This window comes from Choloepus didactylus, chromosome X (assembly GCF_015220235.1).
Source record: "Choloepus didactylus isolate mChoDid1 chromosome X, mChoDid1.pri, whole genome shotgun sequence".
NCBI classification, from domain to species: Eukaryota; Metazoa; Chordata; class Mammalia; order Pilosa; family Megalonychidae; genus Choloepus; species Choloepus didactylus.
In genome coordinates, this window is record NC_051334.1 from 123,984,989 (window position 1) to 124,008,433 (window position 23,445).

At 34.8% G+C, this 23,445-nt stretch overlaps 1 protein-coding gene across 17 annotated transcripts in view; it reads left to right on the forward strand.

Annotated features, from left to right (window-relative positions):
- LOC119522776 (E3 ubiquitin-protein ligase UBR2-like) overlaps positions 1-23,445 on the forward strand; it is a 127,247-nt gene that overhangs the window by 43,730 nt on the left and 60,072 nt on the right. For 2 of the 17 annotated variants that reach the window (XR_005214532.1, XR_005214534.1), the window contains exons 3-4: positions 8,565-8,666; positions 10,061-10,320. The exons of the other annotated variants lie outside the window; for them this stretch is intronic. The gene's annotated coding sequence lies outside the window, so the exon portion shown is untranslated. The remainder of the gene's footprint in view (positions 1-8,564; positions 8,667-10,060; positions 10,321-23,445) is intronic. 17 annotated transcript variants of the gene reach the window in all.

Genomic DNA, 23,445 nt, shown 5'->3' on the forward strand with positions numbered 1-23,445 from the left:
GTGACGGGCAACGGCCGCCGGGCTGTGGCGAGGCCACGGCCCTCGAGGCGGCGGTAGCGGCGTCAGCTCTGGGAAAGAGGAAGGAAAATGGCGTCGGAGCTGGAGCCGGAGGTGCAAGCCATCGACCGGAGTTTGCTGGAATGTTCGGCTGAGGAGACAGCGGGGGTGAGTACCGGGACCTGGGCCTGTAGGTCGGGCCCTCGCTGGTGGTGCCGGGAGGGACCAACACACGGGCCTTTGCCCTTTATTCCAACTCTTGAAAGATGGGAGGGAAAGAGACGATTCCTAGTAATTTGGTGTAAACGCCCTACTTTGACTTCCTGATTCCTTTTCCTGAGGTAAGCGGAGCAGTGCCTCCTCCGCTGAAACATGCCACATTAAGCGAGCCCCTACTCTTTTTCTGGGGCTGCCCTTGGTAGGCACCAAGGATGCAAGCGACACTGTTCTCCCTCATTTTTCCCTACTGTGCGTTTTTGTACCTGTTTGGTCAGCCGACAGCGTCCTTGAAAGTTTGGGAAGTAGTATCTGGACACATTTACTAATTGTGTGAAACTAGTAGTGGAGGCTAGGAGATTTAAAAAATAATTTCTCTAGAAGTTGGGGGTAGTTGGATGGAGAAAAAGTGTTAAATAACCTTGAGCGAGTAGCCTTCAACAAATAGAAGCTAACAGTGAGAGGGTTGGCCACAGCATAGTAGGAATAGTTATGCCCCACACTTAAACCATTCAAATCAAGAATTGTACTGAAATTTGAAATATGCTACATATAACTAGCAGAATTGTAAAAATGATTACTTTAATAAAACTCAGTGATATCTTTCCCCAAAAAGGACAGGGAACACCTATTAGAAAAGATTGTCCAAAATGTTTATCAATGGACCAAAACAACTTAGGCCACACCCCTAAGGCCTGCAATTTAGAAAGCTACTAGAAAGGGAGTGACCTCTGAACACAAGTCAATAATCTTAATATTATGAACAAAATTTGAGGGGAGGTACAGTGGGGTTATTGGTCAGTGACAAGCTGTCTTAGGTGAATTAATGACACTAAAGTCAGGGGGAAATAAACGACAGTAGGAGTAGAGGTGAAAAGTGTAAAGAAATAGACTGCCTGTTCAATGACGATTTTTTTTTTTAACCATGTCCTGACATACATGTTTAGTCCAGCTCTGTTTTCATTTACTTTCTGTGTAATATTGTAACAGCTCTTGGATTTTCAGCTCCCATCTGCCTTTCATTTGCTAGAGAAATTTGAAAAAGCAAATGAAAACTGTTACAAGTAAACAGTAAAGTAATAATAATAACAGCCATTCCTTATCCATGATCTCTTCTATTGATATCTAATCGTTTACCTCAGAGTTTTTTGGTGTGTTTTCACTTGCTGAATTTTGTGGCGTCTGTTGGCCCAGTGGTGTAGGATACTTACTCTATTATAACTAGTCTAAAAGTGCTAATTATTGAGTGAATAGAGCTTCTCCAACTTGTTGAGGATCCTGAGGAAACCAGTTATAAAGCTGGGGCTGGATGCCAACACTCCTGGTTCCTGTGCAGTGACATTCTCAAGTGGATACAGTGGGGAAAATAAAGGAAATGTAATAACAGTTTATTAATTTGGACTTTAAAGTTTGAGTTTGTGAAGATCAACAAACTGATATACATTTGACATTTGTTTACTTTTTAAAATGGCTTTCTGAACAATAACATAAAGAAGAAAAATGTTTAGTCTGAAGGCCAACAAATTCCTTCACATAAAGAACAGGCAAACTAATAATAAAATATAAGGTCTCCCAGTTGTATAAAAATGTAGCTTATGAGGGGTAACAATGGGATTAGGAAATACATAAGGACCACACTCCACTTTGTCTAGTTTATGGATGGATGAGTAGAAAAATAGGGGAAGGAAACAAACAAACAAACAGACAAAGGTACCCAGTGTTCTTTTTTACTTCAATTGCTCTTTTTCACTTTAATTATTATTCTTGTTATTTTTGTGTGTGTGCTAATGAAGGTGTCAGGGATTGATTTAGGTGATGAATGTACAACTATGTAATGGTACTGTGAACAATCGAATGTATGATTTGTTTGTATGACTGCGTGGTATGTGAATATATCTCAATAAAATGAAGATTAAAAAATAATAAAATTAAAAAAATAATAATAATTAAAAAAAAAAAAAAATAAGGTCTCCTCGCCCAGGGGAGTGAATCTCCATGGCAACATGGAATATGATTCCCGGGGAGGAATCTAGACCTAGCATCGTGGGATGAAGAACATCTTCTTGACCAAAGGGGGGATGTGAAAGGAAATGAAATAAGCTTCAGTGGCAGAGAGATTCCAAAAGGAGCCTAGAGGTCACTCTGGTGGGAACTTTTATGTACAATATTGGCAACAGTTTGTAGGTTCTAGTGAATTGGAGTAGCTAGCAGTAAATACCTGAAACTGTCAAACTACAACCCAGAACCCATGAATCTTGAAGATGATTGTCTAAAAGTGTAGCTTATGTGGGGTGACAATGTGATTGGGAAAGCCATCTGGACCACACTCCCCTTTGTCTAGTTTATGGATGGATGAGTAGAAAAATGGGGGAAGGAAAACAAACAAACAAACAAACAAAGGCACCCAGTGTTCTTTTTTACTTTAATTGCTCTTTTTCGCTTTAATTTTTATTCTTGTTATTTGTGTGTGTGTGGTAATGAACATGTCAGGGATTGATTTTGGTGATGAATGCACAACGATGTAATGGTACTGTGAACAAGTGAATGTATGCTTTGTTTTGTATGACTGCATGGTATGTGAATATATGTCAATAAAATGAATTAAAAAGTTTTCCTCAGCTAATGTAACCTGTCTTTACTTTGTGAAGAGTTTACTGTCTGTATTGAGTTATGATAGCATAACACTTAGAACTAAACTCTTAGGTTAGGTTCCAGGACAGCCCTTTTCACAAATAAAGATGAATTAACAAAGTTTCCTTCTCAGGTTGAAAGTAAATTTTAGAGAAGGTAAACAAGTAAAAAGAAAGCAGTTATTGCAGCCTTTAAACCTCTGTTACTGATAATTTGTTGGGATCACATCTGTTTAAAATTGAGCACTAGTTGTTTTTCCAAACTTTATTTATACAGTGTCTTACTTCTAGTATGAAGAGGAAGGACTTTTTGTGATCCTATCTGTCCTAACTAGTATGCTTCGGAGATAAAAAGCTTCTAAGCTGAGTCTAAATATTTTAAGCTTTGGATATTGTGCTGGTTTGGATGCATTATGTCCCCCAAAATGCCATGTTCTTTAATGAAATCTTGTGGGGACAGATGGATTAGTGTTGATTAGGTTGGAATCTTTGGATTAGGTTGTTTCCATGGAGATGTGACCCACCCAACTGTGGGTAATAACTTTGATTAGATTATTTGTATGGAGGTGTGGCCTACTCATTCAGCATGGGTCTTAATTAAATCACTGGAGCCCTGTAAGTGCTCAGACAGGAGCTTGGTGCTGTAGCCAAGAGAGACATTTTGAAGATGGCCACTGAAAATATATTTTTGCTAGTCCGGAGTTTGCCTTGGAGAAACCAAGAGAACACCCCCAGATGCCTATAGAGAAACATACTGGGAGAAAGCCATTTTGAAATGCAACCTGGGAGCAAGCAGATGCCAGCCACATGCCTTCCGAGCTAACAGAGGTTTTCCGGACGCCAACGACCATTCTTCTGTGAAGGTATCCTATTGTTGATGCTTTAGCTTGGAACTTTTATGGCTTTAGGACTGTAACTTTGTAACCAAATAAACCCCCATTATAAAAGCCAATCCATCTCTGGTATTTTGCAAAACAGCAGCATTAGAAAACTGGAACAGATATTAACGTGGCCCTTTCTTCAGTCTTTTCTTTTTCTTGATAGAATTGATTCCATCACAAGTATGACTTTCCACACTTCTTGGCTCTTCCCTTATTTACATTTCATGCTCCTTAGATTTGATTATACTATCATGTTCCAGTGAGTATTATCATTTAAGAATTATATACATTGTTTTTCCCTACATATAAAAGAATTACGTGGGCACTGTAGAAATTTTATATAGTGTTGTATGTCTAAATTGGTGTTGCAGTTTGCTGAAGCTGCCATTATGCCAAATACCAGAAATGAATTGACTTTTGTAAAGGGGATTTATTAGGTTACAAATTTACAGTTCTGAATCCATAAAAGTATCCAAACTAAGGCATCAACAAGAGGATACCTTCACTGAAGAAAGGTCAATGGCATCCAGAACACCTCTGTCAACTGGGAAGGCATGTGGCTGATTGAAGAAAACAATGGCATCCGAAACACCTCTGTCAGCTGGGAACGCATGTGGCTGGCGTGTGCTGGTTGTGTTTCCTCCTGAGTTGAGTTGCTCTCAGCTTCTGATTCCTGTGGCTTTCTTCTCAGGCATCTGTGGGTTCTCACTTAACTTCTCTGGGGCAAACTCTGGGCTTCATCTCTTAGCTTAGCATCTCCAAATGTCGGGGTCTGTGTCAGCTGTCTTCAAAATGTCTCTGCCTTTTATCCTCCCATAGAAGATGCCAGTAATTTTAATTAAGACCCACCTTGAATGGGCAGGGTCACATCTCCATGGATATAATCTCAATAAGTCTGCACCCACAAGAATGGATTAAAGATCAGTGTTTTATGGGATACATAACAGATTCAAACCAGCACAAATGGTTATGTATTTTTTTTGCTTAGAAGTTTTTTAACAGTTTTATTGATAGAAAATTTTATTGAGGTAAAATTTGCATACAGTTTAATTCAGTGGTTTTTAATATATACACAGAGTTGTGCAACCATCACTACAATCGATTTGAGAGCATTTTCATCATCCCCCAAAAAGAATCCCAGAACACATTAGCAACCATGCGCCATTACCCTCCAGCCTCCCAAATCCTAGGCAACTGCTAACCTGTTTTCTGACTCTTACAGATTGGGTATTCTGGACATTTCATATCATTGGAATCATACAATATGTGGTCTTTTGTGACTAGTTCCTTTCCCTTAGAATATTTCCAGGGTTCATCCATGTTGTAGCATGCCCAGTATTTCATTCCTTTTTATTGCCAAATGATATTCCATTATGTGGATATACTACATTTTATTTATCCATTCATTAGTTGATGGGTACTTGGGTTGCTTCCACCTTTTGGCTGTTAGGAATAATGCTGCTGTGAGCATTCATGTACAAGTTTATGTTGAGACATTATTAATTCATTTCTCTTAGGTATATACCTAGGAGGGAACTTGCTGGATCAGTGGTAACTCTATGTTAAATGGTCCAAAGAACTGCAGGACTTTTTTTATTCTAAGTCAGCTGGACCTCTCTTACATACCCACTATCAGTATATGAGGATTCCAGTCTCCCCACATCCTTTTCAACACTTGTTATTGTCCACCTTTTTTTATCATAGCCATTCTAGTGGATTTGAGGTGGTAGCTCAATGTGATTTTGATTTGTATTTCCCTAATGACTTGTGATATTGAACATCTTTTTTTTTTTTTTTTTTAATCATCATTTTATTGAGATATATTCACATACCACGCAGTCATACAAAACAAATTGTACTTTCGATTGTTTACAGTACCATTACATAGTTGTACATTCATCACCTAAATCAATCCCTGACACCTTCATTAGCACACACACAAAAATAACAAGAATAATAATTAGAGTGAAAAAGAGCAATTGAAGTAAAAAAGAACACTAGGTACCTTTGTCTGTTTGTTTGCTTCCCCTACTTTTCTACATCGATCCATAAACTAGACAAAGTGGAGTTTGGTCCTTATGGCATTCCCAATCCCACTGTCACCCCTCATAAGCTACATTTTTATACAACTGTCTTCGAGATTCATGGGTTCTGGGTTGTAGTTTAATAGTTTCAGGTATCCACCATCAGCTACCCCAATTCTTTAGAACCTAAAAAAGGTTGTCTAAAGTGTGCGTAAGAGTGCCCACCAGAGTGATCTCTCGGCTCGTTTTGGAATCTCTCTGCCACTGAAGCTTATTTCATTTCCTTTCACATCCCCTTTTGGTCAAGAAGATGTTCTCCATCCCACGATGCCGGGTCTACATTCCTCCCCGGGAGTCATATTCCACGTTGCCAGGGAGATTCACTTCCCTGGGTGATTGAACATTTTTATAAGCTTATTGGCCATTTGTATCTTTGGAGAAGTGTTGATTCAGATCCTTTGTCCATTTCTTCATTGAATTATTTGTCTTTTATTATTGACTTTCTGTATTTATTTGTAAATGCTCTCATTTTGTTTTTAGAGCTCTTAATATAATTTGTGTAAATTTTTGCTTAAATTTAGCATGCAGTAAAAGGAAAGCTCTGCAGATAGCAGATTACGGGGGTGGGGTGGAGTTACTGCATAATGGGTACAGAGGTTTCTGTTTGAGGTGATGAAAAAGGGGTAATAGATGTTGGTGATGGTAGCACAAAATTGTGACTGTAATTAATACTACTGAATTGTATACTTGAAAGTGGTTAAAATGGGAAATTTTGAGTTGTATATATGCTACTACAATAAAAAGTTGTGGTTTTTTTTGTTTTTAAAGGAAAGTTCTTAGAAACATTGTCATATGTTTACTTTAGTGGAATGAGTTGGCAGTTCCTTTACTTCCCTTATTGAGGATTTCTAATATGATAGTGAATGTTTATTACGTTCTTGTGTACATGGGTGTGACACCTATAAGTGTCTGAAATAAGCTCAGGTTAAAATCAACTAATTAGAAATCTTAATAATTTTTCATGTCAAAGAAATAGTTATAGTTAGCATATGTGGTAGAGAACCAATATGAGAAGCTGTAGATTTTATTCTTGAGGTATGTGTGAGCCATTATCCTGAAAGGCAGCCAAATTTTTTCTTCCTGCTTTCTTTCTCCTTACTACATTTATTATTTTTTTAAATAAAATATTGCAATCACAGATTCAGTATCTCTGAAGTAAAGTTCTTATGGAAATGTACTTTGCCTTATATATTAAGTGTGTAAATTTAATCAGGTTGAAATGCATGTAATAGATCCCCAATCTGTTAGGTGGTTTTCATTTTTTCACATTAATAGTATTAAATTTCTAAAGGTGGGGAATGTATGCCTGCCTTTACTCTTTATGAATGAAAAATTAAGCAATAAGATTGAAGGAATTCACCTATATGATCCCAAAAAGTTAAAGAAAATTAATTGCCTCAAAGAATTCTAATCTACAACACATTTAAAGGCTTTATTTAAAAGTAATTTTTGTTTTTCTGAAATTTTACATTCCCATTTCTCCTAAAACTTCACTTTTGCAGAATTTTAATCCAGGGAGAATAAAAAATTCTGCTTTCTAAAAAAAATTATGTAGTGTTATGGCTCAGTAACATTGGAAACTATTATCAGAAACTGGTTAAGGAAAAAGAAATACAAAATGTTTTATTAGTAAACAAATAAGTACTTCTTTCTAAATATCATTTAGTTATATATTACTATAAATTATTATAATTATATAAATATTAAGAATACTGAAAAATCTGGTTTAATAAAGTAAATTGCTTAGGATAATTTGACTACATGCATATTTGGAATAGGGTTTGCTAATAATGGGTGAAATTTTGGACATTTATCTTTGGCTAACAAAAATGTCTTTTAGCTCAAAGAATAAGATTCTAATTTACTTATTACTCTTTTACTATTGATTTCTTTTGTTGATTTTATAATTTCTGAATTTAAAGTATATATATATATATATATATATATAGTACACATATAGTATATGTATATTGTTTTTTTTTTTTTTTTTTTAATTTAGTGCCTCTTCTCTGAAGGGAGAGAATCTTTGAAACCTATAGGATTGTCTCCCAAAAGTGCTGTTGTTTGAAGAGCAATTTAGTCTCTTTCCTACTTTTATAAAGCAAGCGCAACAAAGTTAGTGACTTTTGGAAAAAAACAGTTTTGCCTTAGGGATGAAAACCTTTTCACTATTTTCTCTGTTAGAAGCTTCCATCTAGTCACTTAACTTACAGACCAAGATTTTTATATTTTTAGTATGAGTTGTCTGAAAATATGAAATTGAATGGAAAGTTAGTATATGGTATCTCATGAGTATTTAAAATCTCTCTATTATTTTAGAAGGAAAAAAGTAGACTGAAGATTGCATAAGTAATAGTTAAAATGAAGACTTTATATTGTCTTCTTACGTTAGACATCCTTGGACATAAACTTATTTTTTAACAAGGATTTAATTGGAACTTAGGTTGTAATCCTTAGGTAAACATTGGATCCCTGAGTTGTCTTAGCAATTCAGTTAACTGTATTATAGTAAAAGTGAGTAATTTTATTTCATGTTTTTTTGATTTTCTGTTTTTACTTGGCTTAGAGCCAAAATGACTTGTAATTACACAAAGGAGTATATGACAAACATATAGGCAGAGTTGACAGGGGAGTTAGGGGTAAATAACAACAGGATAAAGGAAAGATTTAAGACTTAAGGAAATAGAGAGAAAAACAAAAGAAAGGAGATGCTTTGAAGGGTACTTTATCTAGGGCTTATTTGGTTTGGTTTGTAGAGACCTGAGATCTGATCCGTGCTGCAGGCCTGGATCTGCTTTATCTCTGCTTTCATTAAAACCACATGGAGCGTCTTTCTGGAGTGTCAATGTTATGTGACAGTAAGTAGCATAAACATATTTATAGTCATTCAGTCAACAGATTTTATTAAATTCCCATTTAAGCCAGGTTCTGGTTTAGAGCCTGGAGAGTATGGGAAAGGGAGATGGGGATGGAGAATAGGCTGAGAAGGCATCTCAGAGAAAGTCAAAACATAAACTGAGATCTGAAGAATGAGTAGAAAATAGCTTTGTGAAATGGAGAGAAGAGCATTACAGGTCAGGAGGAAGAGACTGGAGAATGTGATAAAGGCAAAGGACCTTGTAATACATGTTGAGGGCCTTGGACTTGATCCTAAATACAATGGGAAGCTGACGGGCATGATCAGATTGGCATTTTGCAGGATCACTCTAGCATCAAGGTTGGAGAATGGATTGCAAAGGGTCAAGACTAGTGGGAGCCCAAGTTAGGACATTGTTGGCTCTAATCTTGTCCAAGTTGTGGGGGTTGGACTAAGATAGTAGAGGTAGTGGCTGTGGAGATGGAGATAAAGAAATGGATTCAAGAGACATTTAAGAAGCCTAAAGGACGAGGCATAATGATTGAATGTTGGGGGCGAAGAAGGAAAGTTTTCAGGTTTTTCTGGTTTGGATACCTGGGTAGGTGCTGGTATAGGCCACTGAAATAGAAAAATGGGAAGAATAACAGGTTTTTTTTGGGAGATTCATTGGTTCAGTTTTGGACATATTGAGTTGGTGCCCATCAGATGTCTAAGTATAATTGTCACAGGCTCTTTGGACATAAAGATTTGAGAGAGAGAAAGATTTGGGAGTGGGGTAGGGGGAATGTTTTTAGGAAGAAGAATATAGAGGAAAGGGTTTGGAGAGAGGCTGATTAGGAAAAAAAGGTGTAATTGATAGAAGAGTCTCCTAAGGATTGACATATTCATAAGAGATTGAGAGATAAACTGCTAGTCAATGAAAAATACAACTAGTGTATTGCTGTTCAGGTTCACTGCCTGTTATTCCTATAGGCAAACTGACATAAAAATCCAAATCACAATCAGAGTAAGTAAGTAAGGCATTAGAAAGGAAACCAGATGAGCTTAGTGGCTAATGTCTTTAATGATTTGTTGTGATCACTTTCTTGTACAGCCTACAGAAGGTTGCTTCAAGAATCATTTTGCCAAGTGGGGCTCATTTCACTTTAATTTTATTTTCACTGTAAATAAAGCAGAATTTTACAATACTTGGCATTTTAATAGATGAAAGTTATAAATTAATTTTACCCTTTTGGAAAGAAAATATACAGTGACAAGTATTATAAACAAAACAATTTATAAGCCTCTTTTATAAATATGATTTTTTTTAAACTTAAAGTAATATGGGAGGTTTATTCAAATTACCAGTTTAGTGACATTGATTAAAACTGTTCTTTCTTTTTATTTTTCTTAAAGACATGGCTACAAGCAACTGACCTCACCAGAGAAGTGTACCAGCATTTAGCCCACTATGTACCCAAAATATACTGCAGGGGTCCCAACCCTTTTCCACAGAAAGAAGACATGCTGGCACAGCATGTTTTGTTGGGACCAATGGAATGGTACCTTTGTGGTGAAGATCCTGTGTTTGGATTTTCAAAACTTGAACAAACAAACAAACCTTCTCATCTTTGTGGTCGTGTTTTTAAAGTAGGAGAGCCTACGTACTCTTGCAGGTAAAATGTAATTTTCTTTCTAAAAGGCTCTTGTTTTCGTTTGGCATTTTTTTTTTCCTAAGATTTTTGTCTTAACTTTATGAAATATAATACATATATTTAAAAGTTCACACAACAAATATGTCCCAGTTTGATAAATAATTAAAAAATGAACATTCATATTATTATTTTCCAGGTCAAGAAATAGAATATCACAGCATTCTAGAAGCTCACCATGTGCTTCTGCCTCCTTAATTAACTGCTATCTTGGCTCTTACAGTAATCACTCCCTTGTTTTTCTCCACAATTTTTTAATTTCAGTGATTCTTTTCAGTGTTCATATTGTCCCAGATTTGGTTATTGGGAGCCCTTTCACACTAGCTTATTTGTCCTTTTCATATGCCTTCATTAGTTTTTGAGTGCTTCTTTGTTTTCTGGTACAAGATGTCCGCTGCTCACTTTATGCTTACCCTGACCAATATCTGAAGCAGCCATTTCACCAAGGAATTTCATTTTAGTTGAGAATGGTATCTAGAAACCAAGATCTGGATGCTCTATGTACTTATTGCTACTAGGATGATTTTTTTTTTTTTTTTTAATGTGTTGGTAAGAATTGAGTTCACAAGGGTAAAAAATGGAGAATAAAGTATCCTGTCCCCTTTTTGACTATCCATTCTTACCTAAATGTTATTGTTAACATTTTTGAATGTATCCTTCCAGAAATGCTCTATGCACATACAGGCCCATAACACACATATGTGCAAACATAAATACATGTGTTTTATATACTGGGTTAAATTTTCTTTTCTTTAACAAAATCTTGATGTCTTTTCATATCAGCTTGTATAGTTAGAAAATATTTCATTGTGTCAATGTACTGTTGATGGAAGTATGTTTAGCATTTTTTTTCTTAAGACTTTTCCCTGTAATACTTAAATTTGATAAGTTTGATTTTGGTTAAGCATGTGATTGTTACTGGTAACTTCTGTTTATCAGTATGGTTAGAGTACTAATACAGATCATTTCCTATATTTCAATATAGATTTTTTGTGTCTGTTTTTCCAAAATCCTCTTTGAGTCCTTTATTCATGTTTGAGTAGTGGAATAGTAGATCTGGTTTAAGCTCTTGATTATACACATGAGGAAATTGAGATCCACTTGTCCTAGCTATGTCCTTTGCAGCAAAGGATCCAGTTCCAAATATCCATTTGAGGGCCATCTTTTAATCATCATTCTGGACCATGTTCTCAGTTTTTCTTTCGCTTTCATGATCTTGACACTTGACAATTACAGGCCAGTTATTTTGTAAAATGTCATTCAATTTGGGTTTGTCTGATATTTCTTCATAATTGAATTCAAGTTGCATCTTTGGCAGAAATACCACAGAAGTGATGTGTTCTCATTGTGCCCTATCTGGTTGTCTTTGATTTTGATTTGTTCCATAATATTAGTTTACTAATTGACAGCAGTGAATTAGATAGTTTTGTTGTTGTTGTTGCTTTAATTTTGTTTCATGTTCTTGACCAAAAGAAAATTAGCAGCCCTTTTTGTTGTTGTTATTCCACTGGTCACCGAAACTCAAAAATCTGGGAACTGTTACACAGTACCACTCTGATTACTAAACAGAAAATCAAATTGCATTACGATGCTATTTTCTGTACCACAAAGTTCATGCATAAAAAAAATAAATAAAATTCTGTATTTGGACTGTGGAAAGAACTGTTGACAACTCAGAATCAACTTGACCTGAATTTTTTTCCTTCATTTTTCTCTGTTAGACTGGTCTAGAAGCTACTATTTCTTAATTGTAGATGTTTGACACATATATATAGTGCCTTGTGCATATTAGGTGCTCAGCAAATATTTGTTGAATAAATTAAAGTACAGAGGATAGTTTTAAAGACGTTATTTCTCTGTCCCTACTTTAGTTAAGTTGCTTGAATATTCCTGTTTGCACATATCCATTATGTGTCCTCTCTAATGGCAATATTGCATTTATTTGTAAACCAGCTCCTTTCTAGGACGTTATTCACGATTATTTACAGGAAATTCTTCTCATTCTTTATTTTACAATTTCAAATATTCACTCTGTACTTAGCTGGTTAATTAATAAGGCAGCTAGTACATAGGTATAAAGGACATTAATTTCTCTTATAACTTACTGTCATTTCATTTCTTCTTTGGGACTCTTTTAACCATAAGTGTAGTAGCCAGGAATTTTTGTTAGTGCTAGGATTCTCTATGTATCTGTGCATGGATCCATTCTAGAGAAGGGATTGGGAGACATTACTGTTTGAATGCTTTATAAGGAAGCCCTGATTAAGGTGACAGTCTTGGGATTTTCTATTATTGGAAGAAGGGAAGGTTAAAAAAAAAAAAGTAAAACACTCATTTTCAACAGCAATTGTTTTGTAGACTTCTGGGAGTTTGAGGGAGGGGGAGGTAGTATGGCAGGAAGAGGAATATATTTATTCCCACAATGGTGTGCTATGTTAAGCCATTTGCCTTTATTTAAACCTTAAATGTGCTTAAAGGGTTCGCAAATGAGACCCAGTCAGAGAGTCTCAGTAGATTTTTCCCATATTAGGTGTGGTGGGGTTTGAACTTGGAGATATCTGAAGTCTCTCCAAAATATAAATTAATTTCACTGGAGTCTGAAGGGTGTAGGTTGACACATTCATACCTATTCTGGATATTCTGATATCATATTTATAGCATATATATAATCAAGAAAAAGAGAAGGCACTGAGAGTAGAGAGAATGTGCCTCATTGTGAGAAGATTTTCATTTACATCACATCTAAAGAGAAACACAACGGTATGTTTACTAAGGACAAAAAAACAGCCTTAGCCACTTCTTTTTAAAAATGGATTTAAAAATTAATTTAATAGGCAAAACATGCACTAGTTCAGCATGCACTACTTCAACATTCAAAAGATACAGAAGCATGTACTATGAAAGTATCCTTACCTCCTTTGTCCCTTAATTTGCTTGTTCCTTTACCCAGAAGTAACCACTGTTAACTAGTTTCTTCTTCTGTATTCTTCCAGATATTCTATGCATCTTCAAGCATTTTTATATTCTTTTTTCAATAAGTGCTAGAATACCATATAAACCATTCTCACCTTATTTCATTTAAAATTTATCCTTAAAATGGTTATATAACCATAGCTAGAGAGCAAGCTGACTTTATCTTGTTTTTTTTTTTTTAATGGCTGTATAGTATTCCATTGTATGGGTATTGTGTCCTTTGCTTGACTAGTCTTCTATTGGTAGATGCTTAAGTTGTTCCTGGTCTTACAAATAATAGTACATTGAACATCTTTCTGTGCACGTGTAGAAGTATTTCCATGGGGCAAATTCCTAGAAGTAGAATTGCATACATTTAAGATTTTTTTATTTTTTAGATTTTTGTATTGCCATAGAAGTTTTCCCAATCTACACTCTCACCAACAATATATGAGAGAGTTTGGTACTTTTTGAGACTTCCTAAAATTTGATGTGTTTTGTTTATATTAAATCATCTATTTCCTTTTAGTGACCAGTAAAGGATGTGTGCTAGTAGGGACTGGAAGGAGAACAAACAACAGAATATGATATGGACATGAGGGAAAAGATTGGAAAGTCTGCCTTTTAGCCAGTCTAATGGGGAGAAGAAACCAAGGAGGAAAAGGGCAGGTTGTGGCAGCCAGAAAGAAAAAAGGCCATTGGCCAGTTCGCTGAACTGTGGAGGATAGAAAGTAGTATCTGGTGACATGGACTGGTATAGACAGGTAGCCTGGGGAACCAAGGGATTTAATGTATGAGGACCCTTAAGGGCCCAAGCTCTTAAAAAAAAAAAAAATTTTGTAACCTTGGTTTTGTCAACCGAATTGGAATAATATCAGTATGGATATTGAGAGAGTAAGTGAAGTCCTTTGTTGTAGTGCTTTACACAGTTCTTGCTACATAGTAAGCTCTCAGCAAATGATCATGCTGGGGTTCTGGGGATGAATGTCTCATGTTAGAAGTAGGTGTTCCCATGAGACCCAGTGCCCTGGTGAAATGACGTGGAGTCTATCATTTGGAAAGATTAAATATGGCTATTGGAACTCTGGGGAAGTTTCTTAACTAGACCTTTCAGAATAGGGGTGACAGGTGTTTATAGTGTGGTGGTTTTCTTTCACTAGAAAAAAATGATATTCAGGAATCTTGTTGTGTATAGTGCTTGGGAAAGGACTTTGTAAAGGGAATTAGGTTAGTTTTCCTCTGGAGAGTTATTTGTTTATAGTTTCTAAAATTGTGTAGGGCACAAGAAATTGTTTTGGTGAAGCCTCTGTGATGTCAGAAAGGGTTTCTGTGTGTTTCTGGGCAGTAGGCTAGTTTTTTTTTTTTTTTGGTTTAAATTCAGTTTTATTGAGATATATTCATGTCATGCAGTCATCCATGGTGTACAATCACCTGTTCACAGTACCATCATATAGTTGTGCATTCATCACCCCAATCTATTTTTTTGAACATTTTCTTTATACCAGAAAAAGTGAAAATAAGAAAAAAAATAAAAGTAAAAAAGAGCACCCATATCATCCCCCCTCCCCCCATTTTTCATTTAGTTTTTGTCCCCATTTTTGTACTCATCCATCCATACACTGGATAAAGAGAGTGTGATCACAAGGCTTTCACAATTGTACTGTCACTGCTTGTAAGCTACATTGTTATATAATCATCTTCAAGAGTCAAGGCAGTTGGGTTGCAGTTTAATAGTTTAAGGTATTTACTTTTAGCTATTCCAGTACATTAAAACCTAAAAAAGGTTATCTATATAGTGCATAAGAGTGCCCACTCGAGTGACCTCTTGACTCCATTTGGAATCTCTCAGCCACTGAAACTTTATTTTGTTTCATTTCACATCCCCTTTTGGTCAGGAAGATGTTCTCAGTCCTACAATGTCGGGTCCAGATCCCTGGGACTCGTATTCTTCGTTGCCAGCAAGATTTATACCCCTAGGAGTCAGGTCCCACATAGAGGGTAGGGCAGTGAGTTCTCTTGCCCAGTTGGGTTGGCTGGAGAGAGAGGGCCACATCTGAGCAACAAAGAGGTACTCATGGGGAGACTCTTAGGCACAATTATAATCAGGTTTAGCCTCTTCTTTGCAGTAATGAGCTCCATGAGGGCAAGCCCCAAGAAAGAGGGCTGGTATACCAAACCGCCAGTTTTCAATGTTTGTGAGAACATCAGCAGCAATCCAGGTGAGGAAGTCCAACACTACTGCATTTTCCCCCAACTCCTCAGGGGTGCCCTGCATATGTATTTTTATTCTCTGCCTAAATTACTTTGAAATGTGTCACTATTTCACACTAACCTATACAGACCTACCAGGTCTCACTTCCTATTCAAAGATCCATCTACTTATGGTATTTGAACAAACTGTATGAGTTAAATTGTTTAGGAAATACAGATCCTGCACCAACTAAACATCTCTTCTTGGTCTCACATGGAAGTTGAAGTTTTAAAACAGTCAGTATCGTCCTTTACCCGTTGGCCTGATTTGCCCTAGTCCTAACTAGATCTGCTTCATTCGTATCTCTAATTGAAGTCTGGACTTTTTTCAGCTTTTTTACCAGTTGCTATATGCGCTAATACTGACATTCATATCTGCCGAGCTCTAGCTCTGAGTTTCAGGTGTCACACACATACCCAGAGTTCCGGGGATCAATCAGGTTATACACAAAGGGAACAGCATCTCTGAATCTGGAGATAGAGTAGGCTAGTTTTTACAGTATTTGTCCGTACTTAGTTTTCTATTAGGAAAAGAGTTTTCAAACTTGGCACTTGTTATTCCTTACTAAAGAGAGATGGTTTTATCATGTTATTAGAAACAAAAATCTTAATGTTGATTTTGAACATAACTGTATTTTGATATTTCATAATCATTAAGAGAAAGAAAACAGTAGAGTATAAAATTGAACTTAGATTAGTGTGTGATTTAGAATTTGAGTTCACTACTTCTGTTGGATATAGAGAAGTAAGGATTGGGTTCTGTTGTTTTCTTTGCATGGTTAAACTGTGAACATTCTTGTTTAACATTTAAAAATTCACTGCATGCATAGAGTTAGAAATTAGAATACAGAAGTTTATATAGAGTGGGACAGAGAAGGGAGTTAATGCTTAATTCTGTTAATCCCAGCAGAATTTCTGTTTGGAATGATGGAAAAGTTTTTGGATATGGTTGGTGGTGATGGTAGCACAACATTGTGAATGTAATTAACACGACTGAATATATTTAAATGTGGTTAAAAGGGAAATTTTATTGTATATATGTTACTCGAGTGAAAGTTTTTAAAAAACCGTAGGTCAGTACAAGACAAAGAATGAACCCTAATGGACTTAGTTAATAATGTAACTATAATAATCCTGTTTCATCAGTTGTAACAAGATACCACACTAATGCAAAATATGTGTTGGGGGAATCGTATATGGGAACTCTATATTCTAAATGATTTTTCTGTAAACCTGTAACTTGTCTAATAAAAAATTAAAAAGAAAAAAAATGTATTGCATGAATGTTATAGGTAATCGAAAATTGGAAGGTGGCTTATGCTACCACCAGTTAGGAATATTCTCTGCTTTAGATCATTATATCATTTTATATCTTCATAAGCTTAGCATAATGCTTTTAGGGTTCATCATAACGAGGGAAGAGTAGAGCTAGGGAGTCTTGCCCAACAGATAAATGCCTATGGGCAGAAATGATGATCTTGCCCTCATCCTGTTGGCCAAACTAGTCATAAGGCCCCTCCATCCAACACAAAATTGGATAGGGAAGTGTAATTCTCCTATGTGTCTGGAAGGGATGGAAATTCTGGTAGAGGTGAGCATTAGAAGTCCCTTTAGCAGTGGTTTTGTTTGTTTGTTTGTTTAGGGTTCCCATGTCATATAGCAGGCTATGGACAATCCTAGTCCACTACTTATAGTTGTGTGATCTCTTGGGCAAGTCATTAAACTTCCCTAAGCCTTAGATTCCTCAGATTTCTCATCTAAATAATTGAAATAATTATAAAATTGTCTTTCCTATCACACTGGGTTACTAGGATAAAATGAGGTAATGTATATAAAAGTGTAGGAAACTATGAAGTATTGTACATATGTAAAATGATATTTTTTAACCAAATACTTAGTTTTCAGATAAATTACGAGCCATAAGTAATTCTCAAGCAAAGGGGCTTAGTATCATTTCTTTTCTGCCTGGAAATATAATGTATTTATTTGGAAGAACCACTTATTTCCAGTAAGTAGAGTTGTTTGTTCAGTTTCTTGCTTTTTAAAATAGTTGAAGCTTGCTCTGTTTTTAGCAGAGTTCTATTTTAAGGCTCTTTCTTCTCATGAATAGTTCAGAGATTGAAATCAATGCTATGTTATTAAAACTAAGTTATTTCTAATTATGGAGGTATACATAAATTTATTCTGTAGATATTGTAATTGTGGCTTACTTTTTTTCATTTAACAATTTGTCTTGAAGATTTCTCCATGACATATATATAAATCTAACTCATTCTTTTTATGTGCTGTGTAGAATTCCACGGTAAGGACAGGCCATAATTTATTTGGTTGACTTTTTAATGAAATTAGATTGGTGAATTTCTAGTTTTTTTCCAATAGCAAACAGTGCTCCAAAGAATACCCTATACCATGTTTGTACATATCTGTTTGTGTACCTGTTTCAGTATTTTTCAAGGTAGATACTTAGGAGTAGAATTTCAATGCTGTATGTCATCACTGTGGCCTTCAATGTATTGGAATTTCCCTTGGATGTTCAGCTTTGCGTACGTGATAGGATGTGGTTAGTTGATATCTCCTAGGTAGTTGTTTTATATTCTTGGTTTGGAGATTTCTGATCATTTTTATTTATTCTGCACCAGTGATAATTTTGAATATAGAACTATATGGGATATACTATTGACTTTACATATAGTTGCCTTAGTCTAGATGTTAGGAAATAGTAAAACCCTGAAGGCTTTGGGATAATCCTTTCAGATAAGGGATTTCAGATTTATATTACTAAAAACTTTCTATTGGCACCCTCTTGAGTTTTTTAAAGGGAAAATTTCCATATGCTGAAAGGTACAAATATTAATTGTACATTTTTGACAATAGTTAACCTGCTGTAACTCATACACTATCAAGATGTAGAATTTCTAGTTCACTAAAAATTTCCCATTTATTGGCTCCTGGCCCCTAGGCAACCACCCTTCTGATTAGATTAGTTTTGCCTATTCTAGCTAGAACTTGATAAACATGGTATCATACAGTATGCATTTGTAAGAGTGGAATTGCTGGGTCCAAGGGCAGCTATGTGTTGAACTTAGTAAGATAGACCAAACTTTTTCCCAGAATGGTTTTACATCACCACCATTAATGTGTAAAAGTTCCAGTTGCTCTATATCCTCACCAACATTTGGCTGTCAGTTTTTAATTTTACTTTATGTGTGTTGTGGTATCTCATTGTGGTTTTAATTTTCCCCAAAGATTGATGATGACGGTGCAATTTTACATGTGCTTATTGCCCATTGAGCTACCTATGTAAGAAGTTACTTTCAGGTCTTTTGGTTACTTTTTGTTAGATTGTTTATCTTTTGATTATTGAGTTTTCAAGTTCTTTATAAATTCTAGATACAGGTCCTTTGTCAGACATGGTTTTAAATGTTTTCTCCTAGTCTATGACTTGCCTATTTGATGTTTTTTGATGAAAGAAGTTTTAAATTTGGATAAAGTTGAATTTACCAATTTTTTTCTATTGTTTTCTGTGTCTAAGAAATCTCTGCCTTCTCCCAGATTGTTTTCTTTTATAAACTTTGTAATTTTAGCTTTTATGTCTGGATCAATGATCTCCTTCAAGCAATTTTTTTTTTTTTGAGGATGTTGATTTTATTTATATTATCTTACATTTTTATTTTTTAAAAAAAGTCTGAGTATCTTATGAAATGTTTGTTAAATTTGGGTGTTATATTCATGCTTCTTGTTATTTATCATTCTTTGCATTTTTCTTTAATATTTTTCAAATTAAAATGTAAAAGAAGCCTTTAAAGGCTTGTCAATGTGTATCAGTCAATTTTTATATATGATTTGAGGTGGTACTTGGGCTTCATTTCTTTACAAATGGATATCCAGTTGTTTCAGCACCATTTGTTCCTCTCCCCACTGAATTAGTTTGGTACCTTATCCAAATCAAGTGACCATATAAGTGTGGATCTATTTCTGAGCATTTCAATCTGTTCCACTCATTGATTTGTTGTTCTTATACCAGTACTACGTTATCTTGCTTGTTTAGATTTATAGTGTCTTGAACTGACTAGTATAAGTTTCTATCTTTGTTCTTTTAAAATTTGCTTTTGCTATTTCAAGTCCCTTGTAATACATCAGTTTTAAACTTAGCTTGTCAACTTTTTTTTTTTTTTTTTTAAAGTCTGCTAAGATTTTTATTGGGATTGCATTGAATCTATAAATCAGTTTGGGGAGAATTGACATTTTGACTATGTTTAGTCTTCCAATCCATGAAAATGTTATAGTTTTTATGTAGAGGTTGTACATACCTTTTGCTCTATTTATTCCTAAGTTTATATGATGTTGTAAATTGCACTGGTGAAAATGAACAACCTTACCTGTTTCCAATCTTCAGGGGGAAGCATTCAGTCTTTGTTATTATGATTTTAGATATAGCTTCTTACATTTTATCTCATTGAGAAGTTCCCTTCTTTCCTGGTTTGTTGAGAGTTTTTTTTTTTTTTTAACATTATAAATGATTATTGCATGTTGTCACATGCTTTTACTGCATCTGTTTAGATGATCACATTGTTTTTCTCCCTTATTCCATTAAGATGGTAGATTGCATTGATCGATTTTTCAAATGTTTTTCATTCCTGGTATAAACCCATTTGGTTATATATTATAGTTTTTATATATTACTTATTCAATTTGTAAGTCAAGTCATGTTAAGGATGTTTATGTCTATGTTCCATTAAAGCTGTCAATCTGTAGTTTTTTTAAGGTTTTGTCTGGTTTTGGTATCAGAGTTATAAAATGAATTGAAAAGTATTCCTTCTTCCTCTATTTTCTGAAGAATTTGTGTAAGATTGGTATTTTTTCTTCCTTAAATCCTTGATGGAATTCATTAGTAAAACAAACCATCAAGGCCTGAGGTTTGCTTTGTGAGGAAGTTTTTAATAGCATATTCAATGTTTTGATAATTATTAGGATTTTTCGGAGCGTTATTTCGTCTTGTGTCAATTTAGGTACATTGTACTTTTCAAGGAATATGTTTGTTTCTTACATAATGTCAAATTTATATCTCTTGTAGACAGCAGTTTGGTCTTTTTAATTTTGTCTGACAATCTACTAATTGGTGTGTTTGTCCTTTACAACTATATCAAAAATTACATTATTGATATAGTTGTAATTAATTATTAATGTATTTATTGACTTAGGGCTGCCATTTTGCTATTTATTTCCTGTTTGTCTTGTGTGTTTTTGGTTCTTACATTGCTCATTTTATTCCTTCTTTTGGGCTAATCAAAAATTTTTTAGCATTTCATTTTCAGTAATTCTCTTGGCTTTTGAACTGCTCTTTATTTTTTTTCTTTTAATAGTCATACAAAAACAGGCCATACAAAAACAGGCAGGAGGGCAGTAGTTTACCACCTACTGCTGTGGATCCTAGTGTCAATCTGGTGTCATTTCCCTTCAGCCTGGTTATGAATTCTGTTTTTGTTTATCTCAAAATGTTTTTATTTTGTAAAGTTCTGAAGGATACGTTTCCTGACAGTTTTAAAAACTGCACTGACAGTTTTAAAAACTTCTTTCAGTATTTTAAGACTTATTCCAATGTCTTCAGCCCCCATTGTTTCTGATGATAATTTGGCTGTCATTAGCACATCTGGCTTCCCCTGAATTGAGTTTGTTGATTTTCTCTAGTTACCTTCAAGATTTTCTGTTTACTTTTGCGATTTTAGCAGTTTGACTATGATATGCCTGTGTATGTTTTTTTTCCCCAATTATCCTGTTGTGATTCATTGAGGTGCTTAGATCTGTAAGTTGATGTCTTTCATCAAGTTTGGGAAGTTTAGGATATTATTCTTAAAATTTTTTTTGTGCCTCATTTTTTCACTTCTGGGACCCCAGTTACACAGTAGTATAATTGGGAGACTCTGATTAGTACAGTAATGCGTATATATAACTTATAAATATGTGAGTATATATAAAATACTGGATAGACAGATAAATGGCACATGCTCAAAACATTTTAATGAAAGATATATGATCAAGAGAGCTTGGAGATGACTATTTTAGACAATGCCTTACATTCTTCAAGGATTCTTGGTTGCTCTAGGTGTACCAGGTTTGGTGAACCCTACATAGCCTTAATATAGCACTTAAAAAGTGATACTGTAACTATACACGTCTGTCTTTTCTGTTAAATGATGGGCTCCTAGAAAAAAGATGGGCTCTGGCTTTATTATGTTTGTTTTTTTTTTTTTTTTTTAATTATGTTTTATATTATATAAAGAGAGAGAGCCAGTTGCTCTCTGATTTTTAAAAATTCAAAAATGTTGCCTACAAGAGACATACTAAAACAGAAAGTCACTGAAAGCAGAAAGAAAAAGGATGGGAAAATAACAGGCAAATGATATGATACAAAACAAAGAATAGCACTTTTAATATCTAACAAAATAGAATATAAGGCAGAAAACATTAGGGGCACATTAGGACATTGTATGCTGATAAAAGAAGTAATAGATAAAGAAGAAATATCTATAATGAACATATGTGTACCTAGCAGTAAAGTCTAAATGTATATTAAGCTAGAATTGATAGAATTGCAAGGAGAAATAGAAAAATCAACAATATAGTTAGAGGATTTAACACCTGCCTCTCAGAAACTAATAGATTAAGCATATAAAAAGCAGAGATTGAAGACTTAATACAATTAATAAACTTCCTCTCAAATATATAGAGAACTCTGTATCCAAGAAAGTCTATATTCTTTCAAGTACAAACAGAACAGTTACAAAAGCAATCTGTGTGGTACTGGCATAAGAATAGATTTAAAGCTCAATGGAATAGAATTGAGAGAAGTAAACCCCTACATTTATAGTAAATTGATTTTTGACAGTGGTGCCAAGACAGTTCAGTGGAGGAAAGAATAATAGTCTTTTCACAGATAGCGCTGGGATTACTGGATAGTCACATTCAAGAGAAGGAAGTTACAAAAACTAACTCAGAATGGGTCAAAGACCTAAATGTAAGAGCTAAAATTACAGAACTCTTAGAAAACATAGACATTAAATCTTTGTGACCCTGGTTATAGGCAATGGTTTCTTAGACATTACGCCAAAAGCATCAACAACTAGAGAAAAAGTGGATAAATTGAATCTTATCAAAATGAAAAATGTGTGTGTCTGAGGACCTCAGCAAGAAAGCAAATAGACAACTCACAAAATGGGAGAAAATATTTGCAATCATATATCTGATAAGGAGCTAGTATCCAGATATATAAGACTCAGCTGTAAGAAGACAAATAGTTCATTTTTAAAATGTGCAAAGAATTTGCGTAGACATTTCTCAAAAGAATAATGGCTAATAAAGTGCCTAAAAGATGTTCAAACCATTAGTCATTAGGGAAATGCAAATCAAAACCATGAGATGCCACTTTATACCCACTAGGATGGCTGTAATAAAAAAGGCAGACAATAGCAAATGGTGGTGAAGATGTCAAGAAATTGAAACCATTGTACATTGCTGTAAAATGTTGCAGCCACTTTGAAAAACAGTCTCGCAGTTCCTCAAATGATTAAACATATAGTTACCAAATGTTTGTGGTAACCACTCCTAGGTATATACCCCAAAGAAGTGAAAACATGTGGCCACACAAAACGTCTACACAAATGTTTATAACATCATTATACAAAAATCAAAAAGTGAAAACAGCGCAAATATCGTCAGCTGAATGGAAAAATAAAAGTTAGTATATCCATACAATTAAATATAATTTGCATTACAAAGAAATGAAGTATTGATACATGCTACAACATGGTTAAATCATGAAAATATATTGCTGAATGAAAGCAGCCACATGCTAAAGCCCACATACTATAAGATTCCATATATAGACAA